The following is a 22,925-nucleotide window of genomic DNA, read 5'->3' on the forward strand; positions in this document are numbered from 1 at the left end:
CCCCCGCGCGGGCTTGAAGGAAGAGGCAAGCGCCGCTGGAGCCCCGGCGGCGCCCATGGCAGGATTAGCAGCCGCGCTCCAGTCGCCCGCTCTGGCCCCTCTTCTTCCCAGCCCCGCGCCGGAGAGCTGCAGCGGGGGCATGTGAGCGCCGCGCCGTGCCCCGTGGAGTGAGTGTCTCCCCGTGCCGCGCTCCCACACACTCGCACCAAGAAGAAGCAGCCCGTGGCTAAAGCGCTGTCAACTTGGCACGAACCAATGCAGATGCACCACAGGTTTTAGCGGAGGGGTCCTGCTTGCCGGGCAGGGGGGGCTGGGTGAGGGGGGATTTCTGCCAGAGACCATCGGGATCGCTGCAATTCCGAACTCCTCTCCTCTCCTCTCCTCCGGCTGTGGCTCCTGCTGGGTGACATGCAGTCCCTCATTTCTCCTGTGACCAAGGCTATTCTGGTAGCTTTGTTCATCTTTGCCATCCTCCTGATTCTCTATGTGATCCTGTGGTACATCTGCCGGGATGTGGATTGCGATCACGGAATCTGAGCTGGGATGCTGGGCAGCGGCTTAGCAGAACCGTGACACGATACACAAGCCAAGCCAATATCGAAGCCAGCCGAAAGAGCCCGGGGGGACCACAGTCAAGGTATCACCTGAAATTGACCTTCAGAGATCAGGGTGACCCGGTGAGTCTCCACAGAGCTTGTTTGCAAACGCGTGGGGAGAGGGGGGGGGGGTGTGGAAGGGGAGGGGGAGACAAGGAGAGAAGAGAGAACTTCTTGTGCTTAATTAAGCAATGATTGTACAACAAACACCTTCCAGCTGCACTTCTGATCTCAGCAAGTACTGCAGTGTCAGATTGCCTGGACTGCCTTCCACAGCTGTTCCATGAGTGGACACTGTACCAAACAGAACCCGTCCCTTTGGCTTTTCCCACCCGTGCGGCCAATGTTTTCTGTCATTTTTATTCAGATAATATATTTATTCGAGGGGGCTTTTTGGTCAGCCTGCTTTGGCTAGGTCCACCCTTTCTGTTTGATCGTGGGGCACCTACATGCAATAGCACCTAACTCTAATAGGATAGGTGTCTTTATCATTGCTGTGAGAACTACTTTTAAAAAATGCGTCTGGTTGATGGTAGTAGGGAAAGGGCTGGAAGGAAAGTAAGACTGATGTGGTGGTGCCTTTTGCAGCCACACATTGGTATGCAGGAGGTAGCTGCAGTGCTAAACAGACCATAAAGGTGAGCCCATGCGATAGAAAAGCAAACGCTTCATCAATTGCAAGGAGAAAATCACGAAAGTAATCGGAAATTATGGAGAACATATATGTTATTCAACGGGAAAAAGTACACTTTTCATGACGAAAACACAAGGGTTTTTTTCCGTCGGTTTTTCTTTATTGTTCCGTCTTTCCCCCCTTTTGTAATAGATTTACAAAAGGGGAACAATGTGTTAAGTTCTGAATGGCAAAAGCACTTGCTTTGTTTCCGCCAAATGTTATCCCATGAAAGAGGTTCAGTGGCTAAGGGGTAAAAACGGTGCAAACCCAGCTGTCTCAGAATATATCGAGAAAGTGTGTACAGTAATTGCAGAATCGGTGAGCGTGTACTTCAGGTGCACGGTGAACATACATGAAACACATCCTGCGCTGTTATTTTCCACACCTGAATGATTTTCATCTATTGGATGCTATTGCTATTATTGCTGTATTTTGTTTTGCTACAGCGTGCTATAATACTGGGGCATATTTAAAGACATAGAGACGTTATCTTTAAACGCGAGAAGCCCTTTAGAAATGAAAATGGTACTAAACGTTCACTTTCTGATGTTTCTGTCCTTGTTCGAATAGCATTGAAGAATGGGAGTAGATTCCTAACTTCAATACGTATTATTCCCTCTGTCTGGGATATCGTGCGTGTGTGTGTGTGTGTGTGTGTGTGAGAGAGAGAGAGAGAGAGAGAGAGAGAACTGAATTTGTTCTTAAAGATGCACAAGTATAGTGAAATACGACTGTCCAATTTAAGATGATTTGATGTTTTATGGCTATGATGGCAATATTGTTCTTACAGCAGACTTCTTATGGGAAAGGCAATCTGTTGCAAAGACCCTATTTTAAAGTAGACTCGTTTCTCATTTTGAGTTATGCTCCAATTCATATTGCATCTCGAAGGTCTCCTGATGTGGGTAGTGGATCAGTCTGAACATTACCGTTAACAGATCCTACTAATGTGATTATAGCAGCAGTGACATCAGTGTTCACTTGCCCTGCAACTACAGTAGGACTGCATTTGTTTACTTCACTCACGCACACAATGAAATGTCTGTTGCGCAACAACTGAACAGCAAAAAGACCATGAATGCAGTTTTAAATGATAATGAGTGTGTTTTTCGCTTGCACCCCTGGCCCAGACCCTCTTAACTGACATTTTGCAGTTTTACTGCTAAATAAACTATTTCCTACCCAAGTAGGAAAGTGCTCTTTCACACTTTAACATGCCAAGCCATATTACATAACCCCCCTCCAAAATGACAGAAAGGCACACATTCTGCCTAAACCACAAACAGGGGGGAAATAATTCAGTCCAATTGTAATGACTCTGTCATTTAATGTTAATTATTTTATAGAAAATCAATGTCACATGCAGGGCAGGACAGAGTGGGGCAGGTTAACACAGATGCCGCTAAACTTTTAAAACAGGAATATGTGTGCATAGATAATAACTATTAAGTTCAGATACAATTGTTTATTCATTTGCCATGTTTCATAGGTCTGGTCATAATCAGTGTTAATCAGCCTCATATTTGTAGAGGCTCTAAAAAGTATCATTGTCTAGATTTATAGTTGCACACTATTTAATCACTAGCTGCATTTAGGAACTATGCTTGTTGTCTGTTGTAATGTATTAACAAATGATAGATTATAAGCAACCTTCTAAAAACATTAAAGTCACTCATGCTATTACTACAGTCTGACACGATAAAATTGAGGCCTCATTGAAGTCACTGGGAGTTTTATCCTTGACTTCAGTGGAACCAGAAGTTTACTTCAAATATGAATTTGTAATAGGAAGGAATAACTGCAACCAAGAGAACTGTCAACAAATGAAAAAAAAATCAGTTTATAGTGGAAAACCAGAGTTTTTAATTTCTTTTTTCGTGCTGAAAATCTGGAGAAAGTTTGATTTCTATTTTATTTATTTATATATTTATTTTGCTAGCAAAAGACATGATGGGCGTCCTTTTTCTATTCACTTAATTCAACAGTCATTACCAAATCAACCTCTCCCTGTGTTTTCTTATTTCCCCTCAAACTGACATCTAAACATTAATGTTACTGAGATATTAAGTATATTGAAATGAGATGGATAAGAAGTAAGGCACAGACCCTCAAAAGTATCTAAGCATCTAACGGCTACCTAAATATCTGAGATGTGGGGAGGGAATAACTCCATATTTATGAAGCCCATAATACAGCTCTTATAACTTCATGATAAGTACTAAAGAACTCCTCTTCTGATGGTTGACTAAAATTCCGATTATGTTCCCATTGAAATCAAAGGGAATGTTACAGTATTACAAAAGTTGTAGTGAAATATATTAGAAGTATGTCATTATATAAACAGAAGTTTAATATGCTATAGAAACCATTTTAAAAGAAGATATTTTGTTACATCACAAGTATGTATAAAATAATTTAAAAATTATCATACATTTTACAGTAAAATTATAGATGTTACTGAATTTTATGTGCCACAGGGTAGCATGAGTGGCATGGTGCTAGGAATGCCCGAGTTCTCAACTTAATGTTGACTATGTTTGCTGCATATGTTTGGACAAATGGTTTAAGACCCTGTACAATATTCTTTACTCCTTATCCAGGAAAAAAAATAGTTCAAATTTGTGGAATTTTGCTTGAAAAGGTAGGGGACTAAGTAGGCACTTAGCTTTTCAGTTTTGCCATCTCTCTGCTTCCTTTCCTGTAAAATGGGGTTAACGTGGGTCAGATTCTCTATGGTGTGCCTACATAAATTGATTCTGTAGCTGTTTTAACAAACACATTAAGGATCATCCAAGTGTAAAAGAGATTGGGATGGAAACATTGAATTAGCCTATGGGCTTTAGTGTCTTTCCCTTCTCTGATCTGGCATAGCAGGAAAAAGGGGCCAGGAATAGAAGAAAACAATGTATGGCCAGGGTGCCTCTATATCATACCAGTACTCTGCTGTGTTTTTGTCTCCCCGTAGCCATTGCAGTCCTGTGCAAATTGGAACAGCAGTGTTGGAAGACAGAAAAGGTGAACTTAAATCCATCTTTGCACAGTTCCAGTTCCCAATTTACTTTGGAAACAGGAACCACTTAGTGAAATTCTATGGTCTGTGCTATGCAGGCCAGACAAGATAAGCCATAAGGACCCCTCATGGCTTTATAATCTATAAACACAGGCATTCCAACAAACATTTAGTTTTATTTGGGGATCTGGCTCTCTATATTTATAACCTGGCTCATGGGGGATTGGGAGGATTAATTAGGCAATGCTTGCAGTGCAATTTAAGAATTCAGAAGGGCCTTTTAAATGCTAAATATTCTTATTCATGAGCATTTCACTTGCTCAGATATATCTGAAGAACAATGTACATGCATCCTTTTCTTATTCTTCAACACTAATAATGATGCTGTCCTAATAATATGAGTAAAAATCCCACCTGGCTACATAGTGTTCTAAAATGCAGAAAAGTGTAGGCCTTCAAGACTGCTTCTTCCTGAAGTCCCACATCAGTTATACCCCACTGCTTACTTTTTTAGTGTGTTCTATACACACCAGATAGTTCAATATTGTTCGAGAGAGAGTACATTGGATAAAAAGTCTGTTGAAAACTTGTACTGCCGTTTCTCAGCAAGCAAAAGAATAGTTAACATTTTTCGTTTCTTTTATGACTTTTTGTTTGTTTTTCTCTCCTACATTATGCTATTCTGAGCTTTGACACCTTTGGACATAATATAATTTGAAGACAAATTGAACAAACTGATTTTTCCTAAAGTGTGCTGGTAAAGTGACACAAATATTGGGGAATTTTCCATACAAATCTGCAGTGCATTATTTGTGGTAAACAGGTTTTTTTTTGTTCAGGTAGAAATCCTTTAAAGTAAAAATAGCTTTCTTGGTTTGGCATTCTATTTTAATGTGCAGCATATAGTTACAGTCTGATGCCTTGTAAATACTAGAGCTCAGATTTTAAAAAATAATTATATATCTAGTAGGATTATCAAAAGTTTCTAAGCATCTAAAACTCATTCAATTGCTGTTAGGCATGTTAGGCATTAGGCGCTTTTGAAAATTCTAGTAGGCAGCTAAATACATTTAAAAATCTGGTCCTAAGTGAAAAGATTTGGATTTAGTCCTGCATACGCTGTCTGCCGTTGAGAATTACATATCTGATTTAGGAACTTTGTTGAGGTATCAGGGAATCATGGAAATTCATGTTGCAGCATGTCATTGTGAACAAGCTTAGATACAAAAAGGGGCATATGATAATAGAGTGATAAAATATAATTAATTTGAATCATAATTGGTGTTTGGGTTAGTGAGACACAGAGGATGGGGGGTAGAGATTACCTGAATTTGTGTTTGCATAAAAGAGATGAAGAAATGGAAAGAAAAATCAGAGAAGAATATAACATCAAGAGGGAAGTAGAGTGACTCCAGAGAATTCAAATTCTGAAAAGTGCACCTAATGTTGGTCTCAAAGGACATGAAGTGTCACTTCCATTTATGAAAAGTATTTTTTAGATAACTAAGGGATTAAGATAGAAATCCAAATGTCTGCAGCTACCTGAGATTCTTTATATGAATGCCGCTGTTCATTTAGGCTTGAAATTCATGTCTGCTTTAGTTCACATATACACACCTGCACTTAAAAAGTAATAGTTTTACAGCTATTTCATGGAGACTAGAAGAAAGATGATATACAATCATATTTTAAATGAAGTGCATTGATGCAGAGAGTACATACTTTGTAAGCATATTTTATTTTTTTAAAAATGAGTGTAGATTCCATTTGGTACAGAAAAAGTGTTGGTTGGTAATCTGGTGCTGCTGCTGCTGCTGCTGCTGTTATTATTGTTCCAGTTCTCATCTATGGCTACACATACGACTCTGCACTCTGAACCCTGATAGAGAACCAGCTTCACCGAGGACATGGGAAGTTCATATCTATGATTTTTGATGATGCACCTTTCAGGCACTTATGACACTTTTCATGTGCCGTCTGGAGACAATTTCTTCGATCCTGCTCAAACCTGTTACATGCTGATCTTGTCAAAGACTGCCAGTAAGTCCTATTCTGAGCCATTTGCTCATATTTGAGATTGATACCAGCCTACAGAATGGATGACTCTTTTTTCTTTTGCCCTGCCTCAGATCCCCATACAAGATCTGTTTTGGGAGCCTGTCTATGAGCCATCAAGGCACAGACATCTGCAAAAAAGTGCCTCGACCTGAGGACTTAGTGTGGTGTCTTCAAATCTCAAAAAAGTGAGCCATCGAGTTAGTGGTGGATGTATATGTCTTGATTCAAGTCCCTTGTGGCATAGCTGAGGAGACAGTCAAAGGACAAACTGAACAGCACTGGGGCAAGTACAATAGCCTTTCTTCTTCCTCTCCAATGTTACTCAAGATATTGTGGAACACCTTTGGGCCTGCTACTTTGTACAGTTCTGCTGGAATACAATCCTTTCTGGAAGGTTTGCAGGAGTTCAGTTGTTCGATGGCTTTCATGACCTCTTCAACTGATGGAGAGAGACTGACATTCTTTTTGATGGATTTCCTGGCAATCAAGGACACACTGATCAACAGTTGATGGTCTATTGAGTACACTATTGAAGTGTTCAGTCCATCTCTGTATGATTCCCTCCTTGTCTTTTATGAGGGTTATGTCATCTGCCAATTTCAGAAGAACTGTGCCAGAGTTAGATGGCTCATAGACAGCTAAGAGAGAATTAAAGAATATCTTGGCATTGTTTGTATCCATGTAATGCTGAGCTTTTGCAGCCTTTCTCTCCCATCACTCATTCTGCATTCTCCTCAGTTCAAACTGAACTTTGTTCTGTAGGAACTTAAACCTATATTTCTTTGAGATGGAAACTGAGATCATTTTGTCATTCAATGAACGCTTTCTGCTTGTCACTTACAAGTTTGGAACTGTCTTTGTTTTCATCTAACCAATCCTGGGAAGTGTGCAAAGTCTCCACCCGCCCTGCCTGCAAGGAGTGTGTAGTGCTTAGAAATGCCACGTGCTCCTGGCGGGGAGGGAGGAGACTTCATGCACTCCCCCAACCCCTGATTGGCCTGGGGGGGAGGGGAAACATGTGAAGTCTGCTCCTGCCCTGCACAGGATGCAACGCTTCTACGCACTGCATGCTCCTTGCAGAATGGGGGCAGGGTGGGAGGAGACTGTGTGCTTGCCCCACCCCCAGGCCAATCAGGACTTTGAGGTGAGAGGGAGCATGTGAAGTCTCCACCTGCCCTGCAAGGGGCTCAGCTGCTCAGTTGGCGGTTGACTCTAAGCATGGCACTCCTTTGCAGGGTGGGGGCAGGGAGCGAGAGATTTCATGTGCTCCCCTCCCCAGGCTCTGATTGACCTGGGGGCAACAGGGGGAGCATGCAAAGTCTCCTCCTACCACCAGGGGCACGGGTATCTAGAGGGAACCGCCAGCTGTTCAGAACAGTTGGTTCTCTCGGGGGGAGGGGGGGCAAGGATTTTGCACGCTCCCTCACCCCCAGACCAATTAGAGTCTGTGGGTGGGGAAGCATGGAAGTGTCCTGGCCCTGCCCCTTCTTCCTGAGGCCCTGCCCCTTCCAGGGCAGCCTGAGGCCTCTTCAAAAATTTCTGAAGTGGCCCCCGGTCAAAAATTATTGCCCACCCCTGCCCTAGAAAGTTAGGGGAAAAGTTATTAGATAGTTAACTTATTGTGACCCTGTAAATATACACATGTACAGAAATTTGGACAAAAGAAGTAATTGAATGTCAATATTTATCCTAAAAAAAATTATAGAAATTTCTATAGTGTATAGAAATTGCAAAGCAACTGTTGCCATTTTGCTTCACAGAGGATTCTTCCCACATCATACCAGTGTTACCAATGAGGTCAGATGTAGAATAAAAGTGGGTAAAAAGTTCTGAAAAGATTACTTCAAACACCTAAAGTTATACACATATTCCATGACAAATTCTGCTCTCAGTCACATTGGTAAAAGATCATTGAATCAAATGAGCTTGCATTGGTGAAGAAATTTGACCACTTTTGGACAGATCAGTGTTATTTTAGAATAACTGCGTGTCCTTCCACCCCGCCCCCAGAGAGTCCCCCTAGGCCCTGGACCATCCCTGCCGAGCGCGGCTCTCAGCGCGGCTTCCCCTCACTGGCTGCTGCTGCCATGCACAGCGTTGCAGGTGGGCGGGGAGGATGCCCGGGCATGACGTGACGTCACGGCCCGGGATTTTAAAACTCCTCAAAGACACATTGCAAAGCATGGCTGGCTCCGGGTTTGGACTCCGGGACCTGAGTGCTGACTCCGGCCCCTCAAAGTGGAAGGCATAATGTAGGGAAGGGGCTTGTGTGGAGGGGGACGAGGGGAGGGGAAGGGGCTTGTGCGGAGGGGGAGGAGGAAGAAAGGGGAAGGCACCAAGAGACAGGACAAATGGCAGGGGGCCAAGTGCAGACAATGAGGGAAAGGGCAGGAGGGGAGGTGTCAGTGGGAGTGGGGACAGGGTGATGCTGGGAGAGGAGAGGAGAGGGGAAAGGCATTGGGGACTAGAGGAAGAGGGGGAGGCGCTGGGAGAAGGCTTGAAAGAAGGGGTGGGCATGAGAAAGGTGGGGATGGAGCAAGTCATGTGTGGGGGCACAGAGGCGTAGGAGGGGAATGGGGCAGAGAGTGGTGAGTGGGTGTGTGACGTAGTGGGGGTACCTGGCTGGTTTCTATGCTGCTGGCTCTGGGGTAACCCCCACTGGCTGCCGTGGGTACCATGACCCAGCAAAACAGGATGAGTCACTATGCAAACGAGTATGGCCAGACACCCCCCATGGAGAGGAACAAAGGAAGGTGGAATTCTACCCTGGCTGGGGGGCAGGGCTGGAAGAGTGTTAGTGAGTTGCGGGCTGGGAGCATGGAGGAGACAGCCTAGGGAAAGGGGCTGGAGTTTAGGGGCCCAGTCTCCCCCATCTTAAGGGGGCCTGAGGCATCCTAGCCCAGCTCTGTGACCAGATTACGTCTGTGCTGTGCTGTACCCTGGAGAGGCAATAAACTTCCTCTATTCCACCGGCTGGTGAAGTCTGTTTGTGCCATTTCGGGGTGCAGGAGACGGGGGACCCCCAACCCGCCATCACAGGGTGGGCATCAGGGAAAAAGAGGGCAAAGGGGGCAGGGACAGTAAGGGAAGAGAGAGGCACCAGGAGGGTGTAGGGCTAAGGAAAGGTGCAGGTGCGATGGGGATTCTGGGGTGAAACGGAAGGGCAGACACCTGCAGGGGAGGGACCAGGACCAGAGGGGAGAGTCAGGGCAGGTGTGTAGACAGAGGTGGGGGGCAGCAGGCACCAGGAGAGATGATGGAGCAAGGAGAGGAGACATGGCAGCAGAGAGAAAAAGGTAAAGGCTTAAAAATATTTATTATTAACTTGGTATGCTTCCCACGGACATTTTGTTTGCGCCCCACGGTGCAGTTTGGGTTTATGCGGGGATCAACACGTGGTCGGCGAGTGGGAGCCAAAACAAAAAAGTAGTCAGGGTAACGATCTTCTGTTGATATATGTTTTAGTAGTTAAATTCTTGGACTGTCGTTGCTCATGAAAAGTGCTGTCACATGGGTAGAAATCGGGTAAATATTTCATTTTATTAATATCACCAGAACTGACTTAAATGGGGCCTGCGTGTTGTATAGTCTTGCCTTAATCTTTGTATTCATGCCTGTCAATGTGAGAGAAGCTATTTGTATATATTTGCTTGCATATGCAACCACACTTAAGTTGAGGCTCTCAGCATGTTCTGCAAGTATCACTGTGGCCCCTGGGGCTTCCAAAGTTGAGTTGCCCTAGCTCATCCCTGACAGGTGTCTATCTAACCTGGTCTTAAATATCTGCAGTGATGGAGATTCTGCAATCTCCCTAGGCAATTTATTCCGGTGTTTAATCACCCTGACAGGCAGGAATTTTTTCCTAATGTCCAACCTAAACCTCCCTTGCTGCAATTTAAGCTCATTACTTCTCATCCTAACCTCAGAGGCCAAGGAGAACAATTTTTCTTCCTCCTCCATATGATACTCTTTTAGATACTTGAAAGCTGCTCTCATGTCCCTTTTTGGTCTTCTCTTTTCCAAAGTAAACAAGGCCAATTTCTTCAGCCTTGCCTCATATCTCATGTTCTCTAGACCTTTCATCATTTGTGTTGATCTTCTCTGGACTTTCTCCAGTTTCTCCACGTTTCCTGAAATGTGGCGACCGGAACTGGACATGATATTCCAGCTGGGGCCTAATGTAGATGGCTCATTCCCTGCCTAGGGTACGTGAGACTGGGCGGGTTAATTTCCAATCCTCCTGTTTATTCTTTTCCTAAGCCAGGAGGGCACAGTAGTTCTGATGGGGGCTCTGCAGGAAGGCAGCCCGCACTGCCCCCTGCCTGAAACCTTGTGTAGGTGTTAAACAGCTGTCCAGCCCACCCTAGAGGTGACTGCATCTCAGCGTGCCTGAAGCAACACAGCACCAGCAATGGACGGGAGAATGGCTCCCGGGCATGGCTTGCTCATGACTGCTTCAGTCCCATTGGATGAGCCTCAGCCTCTTTTCTTCCCCTCCCCCACTTTGCAGTGGGGCTGCAGACTCTGGGGGAGAGGGGTGGAGGCAGGCAGAGGTGTCTCCCTGCAGTAGATGTAGACACGTCTCTGTATTAATCATTCTCTCATAGAAGTTTTTAGCTCTGTATTGAGTCCTTTTACATGGAAACTTTGTATTACGTTTTGGTAGAATAGTCCCTAGGACAAGTGAGGCAGAGACTGTCCCTGGGGGGTGAATGAGGTGGGACTGGAAAAGGCGGAAGGTGAGCACTCTGGGCAGTTGCAAAGGTTGGGGAGGGGATGGAAGCCAGATCCAAGCTCAATGGGCCCTGGGAAGTGGGCCCATTGAAAGGAGACTGGACCTGTGGATGCCTTGGGGGTCAGCAGCAAGGGCCTGCTTGCTTTTGGAAGCCCCCTCTTTGGAGGTGAATGGGGCAGCATTGAGACACCACCCAGAAGCCGGCAGACACTAACTGCAGATTCATGGGACGGTTGTCACAGATCTTGCACATGCATAAGATGATAGATCTGCAGGAGGGGGGGCAGTGGCGTAGTGAGGGGGCTGGAAGGGTCAGTTGCTCCTGAGAGAAAAATAATATAAAATGTAGTTAAAAATAGATGTCACACTTTTTAAAAGGAATACCATATCTCCTGCCTTTTGTCTATTTTTGTCTCTTTAGGCCCCAAGTTAAAATTTTCAAAAGCACTTGAGTGACTAAAGTCATTTTTGAAAATTGGACTTGGAAATCTAAGCTCAGATTTTTAAAGGTAATTAAGCTCCTAAAGAGATAGTTGCCAACTCGGATCTTCAAAGATCTATCTGATCTTTACACACCTTTGAAAATCTGGTCATAAGTGTCCTAGTCAGTTCTGAACGTGAGATGTAGGAGCCCAGTCCTAATTCCTTCAGGCTTTTTTTTTAATTTAACATTTATCTACACTAATTCCCCTCCTTTCTCTTTCACTATCCAATAACTGCATGGATCAAAATTATAGGTGCTTTGTGAATATGCTGACTTGAGAGTGGAAAGATTTCATATTGTCATGTATGATTCCTAGTAACCCATCTCAAATATGAAAAATTAGGTTGATACCTGTTCATATAGCTGTTGAATTCAGTTCACCATTTGCAGTATCTAATTAGGATGTTTAGTGGAGAAGATATTGTTTTTTTAAATTTATTTATACTGTGGGCAAAGCATGGGATCACAAGAATTCCTCCATTGTTTTACCATGAGTCTCAAAACATTTGGGCTATGTCTACACTGGCGCTATGCAAATGAGGCTAAGCATGGAATATCGCCAAGCTTCATTTGCATATCTAATGAGCCGCCATTTTTTGCAGAAGAGGCTCTTGCGCAAGAAGGAGCTGTCTACACTGCCCCTGCTCGTGCAAGAAAAACCCTCTTGCGCAATGCTGTTATGCTGATTATTTTCAGGATTGTTTTTCTAAAGGCCTGGAGTAAATTGATTATGTAGGAATCTCAACTTTCATTTAAAAAAAAGTTCTCTATACTTCTGGGCCTTACAGCTAAGGAGGACAGCTTTAAAACATGAACTCTAAATACTCAAGAAACAAAAGGCCAATAAAAATCCAACATGTTTTATTTAAAAAAAATCTTATGATTTGTAGACCATTCTCATAACTTTGTGTAGGCGTTGCTTGTGATTTTTGGGTTGGCAATACTGCTCTTTGATTGGTGAATTTAGAGAGGTCTCTCCCTTCAGTTTCCCTTTCCACCCTCCTTTTTTGTCACAGGTCATCAGAGAATCATAGAAACAATGGAGAGTAGGGTGAGTCCATGACTTTGGTTAATGACTGGTCAGGGTGACTAATGATTATCAGCCAGTGGTCTGAATGAGCTATCTACTGCCATCTGTTAATCAACTGTAGGAAAAGGCTTCATGGGCAGGCCGTATTTATATAGACATACCTACTTTGCCACAGAGATCGGTAGACACACTTGCTGTGTCAAGGTGATCAATTTTGGCTCTTTTGGGTTGAAATTCACTTAAGACTTGGAGCTGGGAGAATGAAATGTTGTTATCCATATTGTATGATTAAAAGGTTAAAGACTTGAACTTAATATGACCAGGCTTAGGGTCTACCATAACTTGAACACTAAGCAGAGGCTACAGAGTCACATCTAACTGAAAGTCACAGAAGATGGAAACAGGTTTTATTTCTGGTGGTGTAGAGTCTATTTGGGAGTTCTCAATTATATCTGACACTTTACATCCAGTGTTTAAAGGCAGAGCTGACTAGAATCAATTGAGAGTCCTTGTCTTGTCTCAGTGATCGCTTGAGCAAAAATCATTGATAAAATCTTGAGTAGACTAACCTTGGACTCAGCATGCAGGCAGTGTGTTGAAAGGCAGTGCAAAGGAGGCAGTGGTGGTGAGGTACCATATTACCTAGTGAAATCATTGGTGCTGAAATCACTAAGGACTGGAATTTGATCACAGAACTGACACTTTCTTAACAAAGACGCCATTTTTGCTATTTAAAAAGTAAATCAGTGTGACAGAAAACTGCAATGCTCTCTGGTAACTTTTTAAAAATCAAACTTTAAACTTTATTGAAAAAATTGGATAGTTTGCAATTGAAAATATTTGACCTACACTTAAGGCAACTGATTTAATTTTGTGTAAAATTTTGCATAATAAAGGATGGCAATATTTTTTGAAAATGTTCAACTATATTGATATACATTTTGATCAGATCTACTTCTAATGTGATATTTGTGTGTGGTTGTGGTTTGTTGTGTGTGGTTTTGTTTTGTTTTTTTGTTCAATAAAAAATACTGGGTGGGTGGGTGGGGCCCCACCAGAACAGTTCGAATTGGGCCCCGCGCTTCCTAAAGCCGGCACTGCATACTGCTAAACCATGATGTCTTCCCATTTGATGTCATTTTATAAACACTTATAAAAAAATTAAATTAATGGAGATTGTCTATCTCCTACAACTGGCAGGGACCTTGAAGGTCATCAAGTCCAGTCCTCTGCTTTCATAGTAGGACTAAGTACCATCCCTGACTAATTTTTGCTCTATATCCCTAAATGGTCTCCTTTGAGGATTGAACTCACAATCCTGGATTTAGCAGGCCAATGCTCAAACCACTGAACGCTCTCTCTCTCTCCCCTAAATAATTTTGTCTTGCAGATTGGATATGGCACCTCAAAGTTATCTTGTCACAGCTCCCTATCTCTCCACATGTAAGGAGGCAATAACAACAATGCTGAAATATTATAGCAATTCAAGAAAATAAAATATTTTTGAAAGTGTATGACATTTAGTGCTATTCTTTGTCTCATGTCAAAGTAAAAGCACAGCTAATAAAAAGACTTACAACACTTAGAAGAATATACTGACACTGAAAACCGTGTCATTTTAAAAGAAGAATAAAAGCAATTGCTAAAGAGGAAAGTATATTGCTGGGCAGAGAGGATAGTCTCTTTGCTGTGACCAATGTACATGGCATTGCTCTTAAATAATATCACATTCTTTCTTTAACGTAAAGTGCAAGACATTTCTTTCAATTAAGTAAGAGAATACCTTTCAACGCAATTAAAAATAAACAAAAGTCAAACTGCAGATTATATTTTATTGAGAGGTGAAAGCCAGAAATGTTTGAAGATATTCTTGACCTTTAAGCTCTTTTCTTAAATATGGGAACAACAGATGGGGACTGTGAATGTTTAAAATTGCATGAACAAACACATTTAGATTTAGAAATGGATGGAGTGCTAATGAAGTCTAGAAACATTCTTGTTGGATTCAGAAGTTAGAGCTGCCTAATAAATTAAGGAACTGCCCAGCAAAGGCAATGATCAACCATGGCATGTTGGCAAAGACAAACACATGGGTCCTTATTAGTGACATGATATAAAAAGCAACATCAATTTAAAATCCTCCCATGTCAGAAGTGCTAAGCTAATGATTTGCTTTTCATATTTGGATGGCCATATTACAGAACGGATCTCCGGTCATTGTGTACTAGATGTGAAAAACATGGCCTAAATGCAATGATGTGGCTACTGTACACTAACTCTTTTTGTTAAGAAACTTGGAAGAGAGCATATGTGTTATGAGAAGGGCTAGAATCAATGTAAATGGTCTATTCGGGGGGAGAGGGAGGATTATTTAAATGAAAGCAGTAAGGAATCCTTTGTTTCACCCATCCGGATCTCATTGGTCCCTCATCACAGAATCAGGATGGTTTTATATACTAGTTCGCTTATTGGGACAGAAGAATGTAGATACTAGATTTAGAGGACGTCAAGAGTTACTAAAAGTTTAAAAATCTATCTACATTTAGAAACAGCCTATTTTCTGTAGATGTCTAACTTAATGAAAATATTGCATTCTCTGTTAAATAATGAATGGACCTGAATTGATAAGAACAGTTCTTCTTGCCTTACTTATGCAACAGTTCCAGTGAATTTTGCAAGAATAATGTAATCAGGATTTGGCCCCCAAAATTCATTGACTCAGAAACTAATGGAACTATAGCTGGACTCCTTAAGCAATAAATATTAAAATTACATCCAGGCTTGTCATCACTATGCATCCTCTATTAGAAAGGAGCACACAACTAGCCTTGTCAGTTCTGTATATGTAATTATTTTTGTAAATGGGAAAAATGTCTTTAAGTGTTTTCATTTTATTCCATCATGCCCAGCCAACAAAATCATATTTGGAAATGTGTTTACTAGGTCTTCAAAATTACCCTGTTTGTTAAAAGGACACAACCAAGTGATTACTTTTATAGCTATTTGTACAAACTCCATTTTTTATTATACCTCTAGTAGGCTTGAAAATGATTGTTTTCCCTACCAATTTTGCTACTGAAATTTACATCAGCATTTACAACTTTAGCTTATGATTGTGCCTTATTATCTAGCCAGAACATCTTTGTTTATGCACGAATATCACAGATGATGAAAACACAGCTCTCAGAATAGTATGCATTAGTGAAGGATTCCTGCAAAGTTGGCTGAGTTGAATACAAAATAAGGATACAAATACATCCCTCAGCTAATTGAATTGGAGATGCCTTTTGGATCAATTTGGCCCACTGTGTTTTATAGTCATGACATCTCTTGCTTTTTATTATTGTTTTTTTGGAGGGAGGAAAGAGCTTATGTATTTTTCTGTACAAAAATATAATGGAACGAGGTGCTGATCCATTACTAGAACCCCTAAGTACTCTGCTCATACAAATAATAATACTAATAAAAGTATAAAATATAATCAAGTCTAGATGTTATATATTTTATCGTGCTTGTGTATCACTGCTGTTCTACTGAATGGGATTAAACCCACTAGACAGTGTTTCATAAGATGTATAATTCTGACAGAGATTCTCGTTTAGCTGATGTGGTAGAGCAAAGGGATCAGAAGACTATTTCTACTGTTGTAAATAGCCTTAGATTTGTTTACAATGTTGAAGTAACCAATGCCAGATAATTTCATCTGCGCAAATCACAAAATAGAGAAGAAGAAGAAAAATTAAAAGGCCCAAGCAGTTTTGTATCATATTCCATTCAACTGAGTGTCACAGACTAAACAGGTGAAAATCCTGTTGCTATTGAAGTTAATGGCAACATTTCAATAGGGGCAGGAATTCACCCAATGTATTAATTTATTTTTATTTTCACATACAAACATTACCAGTAATGCCTAGTTCAGGCACTAACATATCAAAAATAAAACTCAGCAGGGAATTGCAACCATCTCTTTTGTGCAAAAACAAAAAAAGGAAAACAACAGCCTACACAGAAAATCCAAACTGTCCTTCTCTTTAGCTCCTGCAGAACATAGATCCTTATAATTAAATATATTCCTAAATGCTAGCCTACAATTGATGGTATTTGCAGGGTGCCCTAAAGCAGTGGCTCTTAACCAGGATATGCAGAGGTCTTCCAGGAGGTAAATCAACACATCTAGATATTTGCCTTTTTTAAAACAGGCTACATAAAAACATTAGTGAAGTTAGTACAAACTAAAATTTCATATAAGAACATAAAAATGGCCATACTGTGTTAGACCAAAGTGGCCAATACCAGATGCCCCATGGGGGAGGGAACAACAGGTAATCCTCATGTGGTCCCTCTCCTGTCATCCATTTCCAGACATACACAGACTAGGGACTAATAGCCATTGATGGACCTAACCTCCATGAATTTATCTAGCTCTTTTTTGAACCCTTTTAAAGTTCTAACCTTCACCGCATGCTCTGGCAAGGAGTTCAACAGGTTGACTGTGTGCTGAGTGAAGAAAGACTTCCTTTTGTTTGTTTTAAACCTGTTGCCTATTAATTTCATTTGGTGACCCCTTATTCACTTTTTCCACATCAGTCATGATTTTATAGACCGCAGTCATATCCCCCTTTAGTCTCCTCTTTTCTAAACTGAAAAGTCCAAGTCTTTTTAATCTCTCTTCATATGAGACCCGTTCCAAATCCCTAATCATTTTTTGTTGCCCTTTTCTGAACCTTTTCTAATGTCAACAGATCTTTTTTTAGACGAGCCAACCACATCTGTACACAATATTCAAGATGTGGGTGTACCATGGTTTTATATAGAGGCAATAAGGTATTCTCTGTCTTATTCTCTATCCCTTTTTAAATGATTCCTAATGTTCTATTTGCTTTTTTTTTCTGCTGCTGCAGAAAGATCTCTCTCTTGAGTAGCTGTAGCTAAATTAGTCCCCATCATATCGTACATATAGTTGGGATTGGTTTTTCAAATGTGCATTACTTTACATTTATCAATATTAAATTTCATTTGCCATTTTGTTGTCCAATCACTTAGTTTGGTGAGATTTTTTTGAAGTTCTTCACAGTATGCCTTGGTCTTAACTATCTTGAGAAGCTTGGTATCATCTGCAAATTTTGCCATCTCACTGTTTACCACTTTCTCTAGATCATTTATAAATAAGTTGACTAGGACTGATCCCAGGACAGATCCCTTGGGGGAACTAGTTACCTCTCTCCACTCGGAAAACCTACCGTTTACTCCTACCCTTCATTTTTTGTCTTTTAATCAGTTCTCAATCCATGAAAGGACTTTCCTCTTATCTCATTACTTTATTTAAGAGCCTTTGGTAAGGGATCTTGTCAAAGGCTTTCTGGAAATTTAAGTATACTATATCCACTCTATCCCCCTTGTCCACATGTTTGTTGACCCACTCAAAGAACTCTAGTAGATTAGTAAGGCATGGTTTCCCTTTACAGAAACCACGTTGACTTGCCTTCAACAAATTATGTTCATCTATATATCTGACAATTTTATTCTTTACTATAGTTTCGAATAATTTTCCCAGTACTGACATTAGACTTACCGGTATGTAATTGCCAGGATCACCTCTAGATCCTCTTTTAAATATTGGCGTCACATCAGCTATCTTCCAGTCATATAGTCAATGACTTATTTATACTGCTCTATATATGCTGCAATGTAAGTTTAATATTTATATTTCAAATTTTGAGAAAGTGAGCAATTTTTCAGCAATAATGTACTTCTGTGACACTTGTATTTTAATGTCTGATTTTGTAAGCAAGTAACTTTTAAATGAGGTGAAAGTTGTGGGTATGAAATTAGACTTCTGGAAGAGGTTGAGAGCCATTGCCCTAAAGTTAGTAAAGATGGATTATTTCAGATGGTGTGAAGTAGTTAATTCTGAAGTGGAGGGTCCTCCTTGAGAACATCATATAAGCTCCCTCTCTTTGCCATGGACATTACAACTCAAGCAGCTCCACTGATCTCAACAATATTACACAGAGATTTGATACAAGTACAATAAAAATAGAACACACCTATTATTAAATAAGATTTTATAATCAACAAGTTATAGACTGAGTAAATACTATACCAAGAACTCAGCTTTCATCTTATAGAATATGAAGGCATGTTTCCTTGATGCATAGGTGACATTTTAAATTTTCAAGTAATTCAGTTTTGCTGTTGTTATTATACTGCAGATCTCCCTATTGTGGAACAATTTTCAACTCTGGTGGCTGTTAGCAGTCTCCCTGCCAACCTATTGATTTATTCAGATGTAGTGTGAACCACATCATCATATAGTGTGAATCACTAGATCCACCTTTGTGAGGGTGAAACTCCAGAAAGGGGCATAGTTTGACCAATTATAGCTATAGTAAATGCATAAAGTTGGGTGGTATTGTACTTATCTGAAAGTGTTAGATAAGTGGGCAAGTAAAGTGAGCCTAAGATGCTACACTTCAATTTTACCTTAAGTGTATGAGCCTGCATAAGCATGCAAACAATAAAGAGCCATCTGGATACAAACATGTGACGTCTTTCTTCTATTTTTCTCCAAAATATCTGCATGCATGTGCATCCATTGGTCAAAATTTCCTTTATGCCCTCAGTATCTCCTATACACTTGAATGTTTGGATCCAAAGGATGTTGGTTCATTCAGGTGTGAAGAGCAAGAGACCATATCACATGACATAACAGACTTGTAGAGATGCCCTTCCCTAGAGGACAGAAACTGCAAAACAAATGTGGCATAATGCGAATCCCTTTATGTACTCTGAGTGGAAAATGTCTTGGGTGAGAAAGGAGAAAAAAGTGGGGCAGGATGCAGGGAGTCATATAGAAGCAAGAGGACTTGAAGAGAACCAGGGTCTGCTGGAGAGAGGTAGAGGTTAGTTTGAGGATCAAGGAGAAACTCAGAGAGTCAGCAACAACCTGGAACTCTGGGAATCACTGAAGGGATGAAGATTCTGGGAGAGGGATTGTTAGATGGAGGAAGCCTGGAATATTATTGGATGGCAAAAGAATGAGACACAGCTAGGGTATGTTGTTGTAGCAGGGAGGCAGAGCAAGAGTGGTTGGGTTGTTGGGGACAGTGGGAACCTGCAAGCCTTTTGGGAATTTAGGGCATTTGGGGTCACTTCTTTCATTCTGTCCCCTTTCAGCTTCTGCACTTGATCCCCCTCGGTTGAGCCTCTTGCCTCCCTAAAAGCCATGCACAGGGCAGGAGTTATCATATGCTTATCTAACAACAATGGAGAGGTGACTGTGGGGGCAGAGGGAGGTGGTAGAGCATAGAAGCCAGAACACCCAGGACCATAGCAGAGTCATGATGGTTAGGAGAAGGATCTGTAGTTGCAGTCCGGTTAACATTGTGGTAGCATGCATGGGCAATGAGCAGGTGTGGCAAAGCTGGCTGCCAAATAGAGACAGATGATACTTGAATCCTAATGCATAGAATTTATAGCAAATAATTTACTTGTTTAATTTAGCCCATTGCCCTGATCACAAAATATCTATGGACAAATTGTTATGTTCTTGAATCTCTTAGTTATCTAATTAATGCAAAAAACAGGACTATGTAGCACTTTAAAGACTAACAAGATGGTTTTTTAGGTGATGAGCTTTCGTGGGCCAGGCCCACTTCCTCAGATCAAATAGTGGAAGAAAATTGGCACAACCATATATACCAAAGGATACAATAAAAAAAAATGAACACATATGAAAAGGACAAATCAAATTTCAGAACAGAAGGGAGATGGGGGGGGAGGTAAATGTCTGTGAACTAATGATATTAGAGGTGATAATTGGGGAAGCTGTCTCTGTAATGGGTAAGATAATTAATGTCTTTGTTTAGACCTAGGTGAAAAGTGTCGAATTTAAGTATGAATGACAGTTCAGAGGATTCTCTTTCAAGTCTGGTGTTAAAAGGTCTTTGAAGCAGGATGCAGGTAATCAAGTCGTTGAGACAATGCCCTTTCTGGTTGAAATGGCAAGAAACTGTTTTTTCTTTGTGATCCTGTCTAATATCTGTTTTGTGGGCATTGATTCTTTGGTCTGAGACGTTTGTCCAATGTACATAGCAGACGGACACTTTTTTGGCACGATAGCATAAATTATATTTCTGGATGAGCAGGAATATATGTTCTTGATCTTATAACTCAATTGGTTAGGTCCAATAATGGTATCAGCAGAGTGAATATGTGGACAAAGCTGGCAACGGGGTTTGTTGCAAGGGAAATGAATATACTAAACTCCGAGAGGCTCTGGGAGACAGACCCATAGTCTCCTATAGACAACCACCTAACCTCAAGATGATTCTTACCAACAACCACAGGACATACCACACTAATACCAACCCTGGAACCTTCCCTTGCAACAAACCCCATTGCCAGCTTTGTCCACATATTCAGTCTGCTGAAATTTGATTTGGGGTTGGTCCTGCTTTGGGTAGGGAGCTGGACTCGTTGACCTCCTGAGGTCTCTTCCCACCCTATGATTTTATGATACCCAAAGAGAAAGATGTGATTATCTATCTATCTATCTATCTATCTATCTATCTATCTATCTATCTATCTATCTATCTATCTATCTATCTATCTATCTATCTATCTATCCAAATAATTTATAATATGTTTTTGTATAAATGCTAAAAACATGATTTCATAAAACAGCATCAAGTCACATAAACTTGGTCACTTTATTGGGATAGAATTACAAAGTACTGTAGATGTAACATAGCTGGACTTGATCGTAAAGCATTTGATATCATCTCTGAAAATCTTAACTTGAAAGCACAATTCCAATTGGCCTGGATCTGAGCATTGTCACATGGGCTAACGATTTGCAGAAGGACTTCAAACAGAGATCAGTGTTAGTCCCTGCTTTATTTAACATCTTAAGAACCTAGAAAAACAGTAAACAAAACTGAGTACATTCAAACATGAATGTCTATATTTTGGCTAATTAACATCCAAGGGGTAATGTGCTTCCCAAACAACCTACTATGAGGAGTTTAAATAAGGAGCATGGAAGAAAGGAATTATTCAGGGTGCTTTTAGGACAGTGCATCCAATTTATAACCTGAAAAACCAGGACACCTGTCCCCAGAGGGGAGTTAAACAGGTGAGTAGTGAGGTTAGGGGTAGTCAGGGAAGGGAGCACTGAAAGCTGTGGGGACTGGGTTGTATGATATATTGCTCCCTCTCCATCTCTATTTTCAAAATAAAAACTGAAGCATTGTACAGTAAATGGAGATGCAAGAGATAACTGTTTGTCCTTTAAAGGGCCTTTTTTTGGTCCTAATTTCTAATGGCCCAGGAAAGCTTTAACTGAATATAAGGAAGCATTTCCTAATGGTGAGCTTTATTTCCAATGCTCCCATGGAGTAAAGCTTGCAAGATCATATCCTGTGAGACCCATTAAACTGTGAAACTGTCTTGTAGGAAAGTACTGAAAACTTCATCTGAACCTGAGATGTTTAAAACTGGATTGATCAAGTAATAAAGAATATACTTTAGGAAATTATCATGAATTCTAAATACTAAATTATCAAATAGCATTTTAGTAGTCTCCCCTACTCCAGTCTTTCATTTCTGATCCCACTATCACATGGCAGTTACGCTTTTTAAAGTATCTGATGTGATTAATAAGACAATGTGTGTAATTTCCGATCCCAACAATTAAGGTCTCAGTAGTGTTAGAACTACTTCTATTTTATTTAATTTTTTGGGGGGAGGGGGAGAGTGAGGGAGGGAGAGGAAGGGAGAGAGGAAAACATTTTTACCAAAGCCTATATTTTTGAAAGGACATTCTTGAAAAAAGAGTTAAGTAAAATGAGGAGTTATGTACATATGTAGAGAGACTTTAATTAATATCAGTTTTGCAACAGAGGCAAAACTAATAGGGGAAACAAAAGTGTTGATATTGCAATGTTATTGTTTAATTCTTTGTAACACTGGTACTTGACATTTTAGCTGCCATTTCAAAATAGCTTAAAGATCCTTTACCTGATTCTATTGTCACTTTAAATGCATAACAATGTTTTGTGATTTTCATAATAAGAGTTAATAATAACCCCAATCCTGTGAAGAAAATTGTGCTGGGGGAACCATGTGCTTTTGTGGAGCTCCACTGAAATGAGCAGAGTTCTGTGCAGACAGAGGGATCCTTCTCTGCAAGTCTCATTAAATATTTCACTTCAATATTTGGGGGAGAGGGGACAGATTGTATAATCTCATCATAGGGTGATAACACTCTTTTCATTCCACTAATCTCTCTGAAGGATGTTAAAAAGAAGCTACCATAGTTAGACTCCAAAAAAGC

The 22,925-nt window shown here is 40.9% G+C and overlaps 1 protein-coding gene across 1 annotated transcript in view; it reads left to right on the forward strand.

Moving 5' to 3' along the window:
* Nucleotides 1-537: 537 nt before the first annotated feature.
* DHRSX (dehydrogenase/reductase X-linked) overlaps nt 538-22,925 on the forward strand; it is a 288,314-nt gene continuing 265,926 nt past the window's right edge. The window contains exon 1 of the mRNA XM_075915713.1: nt 538-677. The gene's annotated coding sequence lies outside the window, so the exon portion shown is untranslated. The remainder of the gene's footprint in view (nt 678-22,925) is intronic.

This window comes from Pelodiscus sinensis, chromosome 1, assembly GCF_052426305.1.
Source record: "Pelodiscus sinensis isolate ZL-2025 chromosome 1, ASM5242630v1, whole genome shotgun sequence".
Taxonomy (NCBI): Eukaryota; Metazoa; Chordata; order Testudines; family Trionychidae; genus Pelodiscus; species Pelodiscus sinensis.